This window comes from Pan paniscus, chromosome 5, assembly GCF_029289425.2.
Source record: "Pan paniscus chromosome 5, NHGRI_mPanPan1-v2.0_pri, whole genome shotgun sequence".
In the NCBI taxonomy this organism is placed as follows: domain Eukaryota; kingdom Metazoa; phylum Chordata; class Mammalia; order Primates; family Hominidae; genus Pan; species Pan paniscus.
The window spans coordinates 96,305,760-96,316,181 of NC_073254.2; positions in this window are offsets into that span (position 1 = coordinate 96,305,760).

The window sequence follows — 10,422 nt, forward strand, 5'->3', positions numbered from 1 at the left end:
GGGAGGCCGAGGCAGGAGGATCACGTGAGGTCAGGAGTTTGAGACCAGCCTGGCTAACATGGTGAAACCCTGTCTTTACAAAAAAAAATAGCCAGATGCGGTGCCCTCCTGTAGTTCCAGCTACTCAGGAGGCTGATGTGGGAGAATCGCTTGAACCCGGGAGGTGGCGGTTGCAGTGGGCCAAGATTGCACCACTGCACTCCAGCCTGGGTGACAGAGCAAGACTCCATCTCAAGATTTGCCTAGGGTTAGTGATAGGAACTGTGAAAAAGAAAGCAGGGTGAGATAGAAAGTAGTATTGGTAGGGTCTCATTTACGCAGGAGGGCCAGGGACGACATCTACGGCAAAGTGTCACATGAAGAGAATCTGAAGGCATTCTGAAGAAATTCATGACATCCACGTGGATGTTACAGAGAAGAGAGGTACAGACAGTGGGCATCACAAGTGCCACAACCATGAGGTAGAAGCATGCTTGATGTGTTCGAGGAACAGCAAGGAGGTCATTGTTGCTGGGGCAACAGGAGTGAGGAGGAGTGTAGGAGGGAATGATATTTGAGAGATACTGGATGACCTTATAGAAAAGATTTTTGGATTTTACTCTACATTAGTTGGGAGGCCATTGAAATGTCTTGATTACAGGAACGACAAAATCTGGTATAGGTTTCAACAGGATCAGGATGGATACGGTGTGGAACACAGTGTGAGGGAGAACTGGGAGTGCAAGAGAGAGCAGGAAAAAATGATGGTAATGTAGACTAGAGTGATGGAATTAGAGGTGGTCTGACGTGGCCAAATTTTAGATATGCTTTGAAGGCAGCATGGACAATTAGCTGATAGATTTGATGTAGGTGTGATAGAAAGTGAGGAATCAAAGGTGTTTTCACATGATGTTGTGATGCTGTCATGGACCTGAGAGGTGGCTTGTGTCAAGTTTATTTCCCAATTCTTATGTCCCCTGACCATCACTCCTCCCTACAAACCACCATCCCATTCCTCACTTACTCCAGGTAACTCGCCAGAACTCCCGAGTGGATTCTTTAGAGCCCATTCAAAAATGACTGTTCTGGTAATATTGGTCAGAAACTCTGACAATGTTGATTTTTGAGGTTAAGCTAGATTGACTCATATCCAAAGTTATATTAGACACTATATTCTAATATACTGTATTCTGCATAAGTGATGAGAGCTATAGTAGTTCATATATATTGAATACTTTACATAGATTATTTTTTTAACTCCTTACAGCAACCCTGTGAAGTAGCTGCTGTTATTATGATAGTTTTACAGTCAAGAAAACTGAGTTTGAAAAGTTAAAGTAGTTAGTTTTCACTCACACAGTAACTATGTGGTGGGAACAGAGATTATATATAATTGTGCCTTATTCCAAAAGCGCTCTCTGGTAGAACTACATTCCGATGAACTATCCTTTATAAAGTGAGTCTTATTTTTAACATGATCAGTTATACTGATAGTGAAATTATGTCTGTCTCATTTTCAAATAATTTTACTAACGTTATACATTTGAGGAGTAAGATACTTACCAATTGACAAAACGTAGTGATAATTTGCTAATAGTGCCTACATAGACGGTATAATTGCTTTCTATACACTAAATGAATTCAAGCTCTGCAGTAGGTTGGTGGGAATATAAATTGTATGGCTCTTAAGGAAAACAGTATGAGGATTCCTTAAAAAATTAAAAACAGAACTACCATATGATTCAACAGTCCTTTTCCTAGATTTATATCCAAAGGAAATTAAATCAGTTTGTCAAGAGTTATCCCATATTAATTGCAATATGATTCACAATAGCAAAGATGTGAAATCAATCAAAGATGTGAAATCATCATTGGATGAATGGATTAAAAATTTTATACACACACACACACACACGCACACACAATATCACTCAGCCTTAAAAACATGCTACTAATCAGCTTTAAGAAAAGAAGAAAATTCTGTCATTTCTGACACCATGGAAGAACTTCAACATTACGTTAGGTGAACTAATTCAGGTACAGAAGAATACTACAGTATCTCACTTATATATGGAATGTAAAAATGTTGAACTCAAAAGTAGAGAATGGAATGGTGGTTACCAGGCCTTGAGAGAGAGGGGTAAAGGTTGGTCAAAAGATGCAAAATTTCAGTTAAGAGGAAGGAGTACAAGAGATTTATTGTACATCATGGTGACTATAATTGATAACAATGTGCTTTTTTCTTGACAATTGCTAAGAGTAGAATTTGTTTATGGGCACCAAGCTTGATTCCAAGTCTTTGCTATTGTGAATAGTGCTGCCATGAACATGCAAATGCGTGTGTCTTTTTGGTAGAATGATTTGTTTTCTTTTGGATATATACCCACTAATGGGATTGCTGGGTCAAATGGTAGTTCTAAGTTCTTTGAGAAATCTACAAACTGCTTTCTGTGGTGGCCAAACTAATTTACACTCCCATTAACTGTGTCTAAGTGTTCCCTTTTCTCCATGGCCTCACCAGCATCTGTTGTTTTTTTGACTTTTTAATAATAGCCATTCTGACTGGTGTAAGGAGGTATGCCATTGTGGTTTGATTTGCATTTCTCTGATTAGTAAAATGAAGCATTTTTCGTATGTTTGTCAGCCATGTATATGTCTTCTTTTGAGAAATATCTGTTCATTTCTTTTGCCCACTTTTAAATGAGGTTATTTGGTTTTGCTTGTTCAATTGTTTAAATTCTTTATCGATGCTGTATATTAGACCTTTGTTGAATGTGTAGTTTTGAGAATATTTTCTCTCCTTCTGTAGGTTGTCTGTTTACTCTTTTGATAGTTTATTTTGCTGTGCAGAAACTCTTTAGTTTAATTGGGCCTCATTTGTCAATTTTTGCTTTTGTTGTACTTGCTTTTGGTAACATTGTCACAAATTCTTTCCTAAGGTCAATGTTCAAAATGGTGTTTCCTAGGTCTTCTTCTAAAAGTCTTATAGTTTGAGGGTTTACATTTAAATCTTTAATCTATCTTAAGTTAATATTTGTATATGGTGAGAGAAAGGGGTCCAGTTTAATTCTTTTGCATATGACTAGCCAGCTATCCCAGCACTATTTATTGAATAGGGAGTACTTTCCACATTGCTTATTTTTGTCGACTTTGTTCAAGATCAGATGGCTGTAAGTGTGTGGCTTTATTTCTGGGTTCTCATTCTGTCCCACTGGTCTATGTGTTATATCAGTATCATGCTGTTTTGGTTACTGTTGCCTTATAGCATAGTTTTTATTTTATTATTTTATTTTATTTTATTTTACTTTAAATTCCGGGATACATGTGCAGAATGTGCAGGTTTGTTACATAGGTATATGTGTGCCATGGTGTTTTGCTGTGCCTATTGAGCTGTCTTCTTAAGTTTCCTTCCCTTGCCCTCCACCCCCCAAGAGGCCCTGGTGTGTGTCGTTCCCCTCCATGTGTCCATGCGTTCTCATGCCTCAACTCCCACATATGAGTGAGAACATGAGGTGTTTGGTTTTCTGTTCCTGTGTTAGTTTGCTGCGGTTGATGGCTTCCACCTGCATCCATGTCCCTGCAAAGGACATAATCTCATTCCTTTTTATGGCTGCAGCCTTATAGTATAGTTTGAGTCAGGTATTGTGATGCCTCTGACTTTGTTCTTTATGTCTAGAACTGCTTTGTCTATTGGGGCTCTTTATTGGTTCCATTTGAATTTTAGAATAGTATTTTTCTAATTCTGTGAAGAATGGCATTGGTAGTTTGATAGGCATAGTGTTCAATCTGCAGATTGCTTTGAGCAGTATGGCCACTTAATGATATTAATCTAATCCATGAACATGGAATGTTTTTCCCTTTGTTTGTATCATCTCTGAATTCTTTCAGCAGTGTTTTGTAGTTATCCTTATAGTGACCTTTCACCTCCTTGGTGAGATGTCTTCCTAGATATTTTATTTTTGTGTGTGTGGCTATTGTAAATGGGAATGCATTCTTGATTTGGCTCTCGTCTTCAACACTGTTGTTGAATAGAAATGCTACTGATTTTTCTACATTGATTTTTGTACACTGAAACTTTACTGAAGTTGTTTATGAGTTTCAGGAGCCTTTTTGGTATAATCGTTAGAGTTTTCTAGGTATAGAATCATATCATTGATGAAGAGAGATATTATGACTTATTATTTTACTATTTGGATGCCTTTTATTTCTTTCTCTTGACTGATTGCTCTGGTTAGTACTTCCACTACTATGTTGAATAGAAGTGGAGAGAGTGGTCATCTTTGTCTTGTTCCAGTTCTCAAGCTTTTGACCATTTAGTATGATGTCGGCTGTGGGTTTGTCATAGATGGCTCATTATTTTGAGGTATGTTCCTTCAATGCCTAATTTCTTGAGTGTTTTCATCATGAAGGGATGTTGAATTTTATTGAAATATTTTTCTGTGTCTTAGATGGATCTTATGGTTTTGTTTTTAATTCTGTTTATGTGATGAATCAAATTTATTGACATATATGTTGAACCAACTTTGCATCCCAGGAATTAAGTCTACATGATCATTATGAATTAACTCTTTCATGTGCTGCTAGATTGAGTTTGCTAGTATTTTGTTGAAGATTTTTGTGTCAGTGTTCATCAGGGGTATTGGCCTGTCATTTTCTTTTTTGTTCTGTCTTTGCTCAGTTTTGGTGTTGGAGTGATGCTGGCTTCATGGAATGAGTTAGGGAGGAATCCTTCTTCCTGAATTGTTTGGAATAGTTTCATTAGAATTTGTACTAGCTCTTCTTTGTATATCTGGTAGAATTTAGCTGTGAATTCATCTGGTCCAGGGCTTTTTTTGGTTGGTAGGTTTTTTTTTAAATTGATTCATTTTTGGAACTTGATATTGGTCTGTTTAAGGTTTCACTTCTTTTTCCTGATTCAATCTTGAGAGGTTGTGTGTTTCCAGGAGTGTTTTAATTTCCTCTAGATTTTCTAGTTGTGTGCATTGAGGTCTTCATAATAATATGAAGATCTTTTGTATTTCTGTGGGATCAGTTATAATGTCACCATTGTTGTTTCTGATTGTGCTTGTTTGGATCTTCTCTTTTTTCTTTGTTTATCTAGTTAGTGTCTGTTGATCTTGTTTATCCTTTCAAATAACCAACTTTTGGTTTCATTGATTCCTTGTATGAATTTTTGAGTCTCAATTTCTTTCAGTTCCACTCGGATTTTAGTTATTTCTTTTCTTATGCTGGCTTCGGTTGGTTGTTCTTGTTCTCCTAGTTCCTCTAGGTGTGATGTTAGTGCATTAATTTGAGATCTCTCTAACTTTTTGAGGTAGGCATTTAGTGCTATAAACTTTCCTCTTAACACTGTTTTTGCTGCATTCCAGATTTTGGTATGTTATGACTCTACTTTCATTTATTTCAAGGAATTTTTCATTTGTGCCTTCATTGTTTACCCAAAAATCATATATGAGCAAGTTGTCTAATTTCCTTGTAATTGTGTGGTTTGAGAGATCTTCTTACTATTAATTTCTGTTTCTATTCAACCAGGATCTGAAAGTGTGTATGGTATGGTTTGACTTTTTAAAATTTATTGAGACTTGCTTTATGGCCAAGCATATGGTCAATCTTGGGGATATGTTCCATGTGCACATGAGAAAAGTACATTCTGTGGTTGATGGGTGGAGTATTCTGTACATGTGTATTAAGTCCAATTGGTCAAGTGTTGCATTAAGTCCAGAATTTCTTTATCAATGTTCTGCCTTGATCTTTCTAATGCTCTCAGAGGGAGTATTGAAGTCTCCCACTACTATTGTGTGGCAGTCAAAATCTTTTCATATGTCTAGAAATTCTTGTTTTATGAATATATGTGTTCTAATTTTGAGCACGTATATATTTAGGATAGTTAAGTCTTGTTGAATTGAACCCTTTTTCATGATGTAATGCCCTTCTTTGTCCTTTTTTACTGTTGTTGGTTTAATGTCTATTTTATATGATAGAATAGGCATCCCTATTCTTTTTTGCTTTTTAGTTTATGTGGTAGATCTTTCTCCAATCCTTTTCTTTGAGCCTATGAATGTCATTATGTGTGAGATGGGTGTCTTGCAGACAGCAGATGGATGGGTCTTGCTTTTTTATCCAAATTGCCACTTGGTGCCTTTTAAGTGGGGTATTTGTATCATTTACACTGAAGGTTCATATTGATATGTAAGGTTTTGAACCTATTGTGAAGTCATTAGCTGGTTGCTTTGTAGTTTCTATTGTGTGGTTGCTTTACAGAGTCTGCGGGATATGTACTCAAGTGTGACAAACCATAATTTAGAGAAGTAAACAACTAACTGCTGTGTACCTACTAACTGGTTTAAGAAATAAAGCTTTACTTTTTGTTAAAAGAAGATCCATAGTAATGTACTAAGAACAGACTATAACATTGCTCTATTGTCTAAATGTTTATTCCCCAAAAATCTAATTTGCATGAGAACTTATATGAGGCTCATGATGGATACTGATATGGAAATAGCTGTTCCATTCGGGAGTCATGAACATTGAGTAATGTGACATTTCCCTTTTGAACACCTATTTTCTAAATTGTTATGTTGTCTTAAACTTATGCTGGTGTAACCTACATTATGAGCTATAAAAACACCATCAATCGGGTATTTTTATAGAGAAAATGAAGTTCAGAGGTCAAAATAAGGGAAATGCCTGTGTCTTTTTATATTTCTTAGATATTTAATTTTCTCAACTTTTTAAAAATTTTGGATTTGTGCTATTACATTATCAAAATAGTGATAGTAATTCTACTAGTCTAATAGTCCATTTGCCTTTTTTGTTATAAAGTAATGTTTCACAAGTATTTTAAACTTCTTGGAAGAAAATCACTATTACTTTAATGATGATGATTGCTACTATATTTGTGGCATTATTTTTCTTTTCAGGATATGAAGAAAATGGGAAAGTAGAACTGTCTATACTATTTATCACATAAAATCAGCAAGAGATGCTGTTACTTTTCAAAAATCCATTGGATAGAGTAGTTAAAAGCATTTTCTGCCTTTAAAGAAATTGAGGACTTTCATTAATAACTCTGGTCACATTTTTTTAAAGCAAACTGGCTTTTCTGTTTCAGTCCTAATATTTCTCTAATATAATTAAATGTCAAATCCAGACAAAAGATACTTTTAAAAAGTCAACTTAGACATAATGAGTTCTAATATTCTTTTTCTGGGTTTGAGTACTTGTAATTCCACGAAGTAAAAGAAGGAAGTCCAGGTGGTACAAAATTGGCCTTAGGGGTTATATTCCAATATTGCAGATTTTCACTCCTTTGATTCCTCTTCTCCAAGTTTGACATACACAGAAAAATTCCTTTTAGTTGGATCTGGGTTGAGTTCCACTACTCATTTCTCAAAGATCTTTTCTTGATGGATTGCATTATGTAACTATGTCAAAGACCAAGGTTTGACTAGCGTATTTTAGGGAAATTCATTATCTCTGTAAGTTCCAGAAGAAAAGCTGAAATACGGAACCTACATTTACACCTTTTTCTTCTTTTGATTTATCTCAGGAGAATGACACAAAAATGGAAGGGTGTTTAGTTGCACTAGCAGAAGATTTCAATGAAAGGTGAATATATGCAAAACATGAGGACTTTTTGTGCATCCTTTTTGTTACACTGTTCTAGTCCATGTTCTGCAATAACAGTATCCGAGGCTGGGTAATTTATAAGAACAGAAATTTATTTCTCATTTTCTAGAGGCTTGGAAGCCTAAGATCAAATGCCAACAGGCTCAATATCTGGTGAGGGCCTGGTTTCTGCCTCCAAAATGGTGCCTCATTGCTGCATCCTTCAGAGAGAACAAACAATGTGTCCTCATATGGCAGAAGAGCAGAAGAGCAAAAGGGCCTATGCTAGTTATCTCTGCCCCTTATAAAGGTCATGCCTCTTAATACCATCACATTGGTGATAAAGTTTCAAAACTTGAATTTTGGGGGACATTTAGACCATAGAATATATTTATGCCATAAAATTTAGATTTGGAAGAAATGACTCTCTATAACTCAAAAAGGACTGTAGAGTCTTAAGGAGTATGTATTGTTGTGTACATCTATATAGCTCACACTTATGTAACACTATGTGCCAGGCACTATTCTAACGGTTTACATATATTGCCTTATTTAATCCCCATGCTAACCTTATAAGGCAAATACTGTTTTTATCCCCAGGGCAGAAGACTGAAGTCAGGACCTGCTTAATGCACCAGTAACCTGTGCAACTTTAGGACGTCTGAGAGGCACTGCATTTGGTTTAATGCTCGCTGTCACTTTCTTGAAATTTTTAATAATTTTGAACAAGAAGCTCTGAATTTTCATTTTGTAGTAGGCTCTGCAAATTATGTAGCTGATGGAGGAACTGAGAGACTAATTTTCCCCGTGGTCACATAGCAAGTGGTCTGATTCCAGACTTCATGTCCTTAACCATACACTATATAGGTGATTAAGAATGATGATTTATATTCCATGACCATCTACTGAAGGTCAACTGAATATCTTCTCACTGAACCCACGCAGTGCGACTTTATGGCAAAATAGTTATTATTTCCATTAAACAGATGAAGAAACTGATAGAGTAGGAAGTTAACCAACCCAAGGAAGGCCAAACCTCCAGTGCGGTACTAACACAAGAAATATTTCTTATCAGACTCTCATTTTTCACGGAAAACCCTATTAAGCCTGAATGCTGTTTTATGAAATTAGCAGAATAAGTTAAGAGAGACACAGTAGAAAATATCTTTTGCTTTGGTCAGTCAAACTTTTTATAGTAGATTTCTTTGCTTTTATTCTTATTTTTATTCATTTAGTTATTTTTGTGTGTATTGAGTGATCAGAATTAGATTGATTTTGTAATGCAGAATTTTAAATTCTGAGAAAGCCATTTTGTGCTATTATAAAATCCTGTGTTAAAGCATTGAGCACTTTAAAAGCGTGAACTTTATTTTTTAACTTTTATTTTAGGTTCAGGGTTACATGTACAGGTTTGTTATATAGATAAACTGCACGTCACAGGGGTTTGGTGTACAGATAATTTCATCACTCAGGTAATAAGCATAGTACCCAATAGGTATTTTTTTTTTATCTTCTCCTTCCTCCTATACTCCACCCTCAAGTAGGCCCCAGTGTCTGTTGATCCCCTCCTAGTATTCGTATGTTCTCATTGCTTAGCTCCCACTTATAAGTAAGAACATGTGGTATTTGGTTTTCTGTGGTTCCTGTGGTAGTTCCTGTGGTAGTTTGCTTAGGATGATGGCCTCCACCTCCATTCGTGTTGCTGTAAAGGACATGATCTCATTCTTTCTTATGGCTGCCTAGTATTCCATGGTGAATATGTACCACATTTTCTATATCCAGTCTTCCATTGACAGGCATTTAGGTAGATTTCATGTTTTTGCTATTAAAAAGTGTAAACTTCTTAATAAGAAACTTTTTGCACCCTCTGAAGCAATGGCCTGAGTTGTACCTTGGCCCCTTTTAGCCATGACTGGACCTGAAGCAGCTGGGATGCAGGGTGCCATGTTCTGAGGCTGCACAGTGTTATGTAAGTGTGAGCTATGTAGATGTACACAACAATACATACTCCATAAGACTCCACAGTTCTTTTTGAGTTATAAAGAGTCATTTCTTCCAAATCTAAATTTTATGACATAAATATATTCTACGGTCTAAATGTTCCCCAAATTCAAGTTTTGAAACTTAAACACCAATGTGATGGTATTAAGAGGTGTGACCTTTAAAAGGGGCAGAGATAACTAGCATAGGCCCTTTTGCTCTTCTGCCCTTCTGCCATATGAGGACACAGTGTTTGTCCTCTCTGAAGGATGCAGCAATGATGTATCATCTTCTGCTTTATCTAAATGGTACCATGGGCAGCATTATCAAAAGTCTACAGGTTACTTGGGTCTCACTGAGTAGTTGGAACTGCAACATGGACTCACCCATGGGTAGTGGACAACCTGTGTTTTTTAAGCCCAACAGCACTTACAAAAATGACTAGTGTCTTAAAAATTGAGTAATTGTATTTCTGGGATACAGTAGTTAAATTTTTCCCCATGACTCAGACTGTATGAGGCAATTTTTAAATTCTTAACAAAACAGCCAATTTTGCCATATTATACACTACATTAGGATTGCTAAATATAATTCAATTCAACAGACATTTATGTTTCTTCATGTGAGATATGGTTTGGCTCTGCATCCCCACTCAGATCTCATCTCTAATTGTAGTCCCCATAATCCCCACATGTCAAGGGAGGAACCCAGTGGGAGGTGACTGGATCATGGGGGCAATTTCCCCCATGCTGTTCTCATGATAGTGAGTTCTCATGAGCTCTGATTGTTTTATAAAGAGCTCTTCCCCCTTCACTCCTCACTCTTCTCCCTCCTGCCACCTTGTGAAGAAGGTGT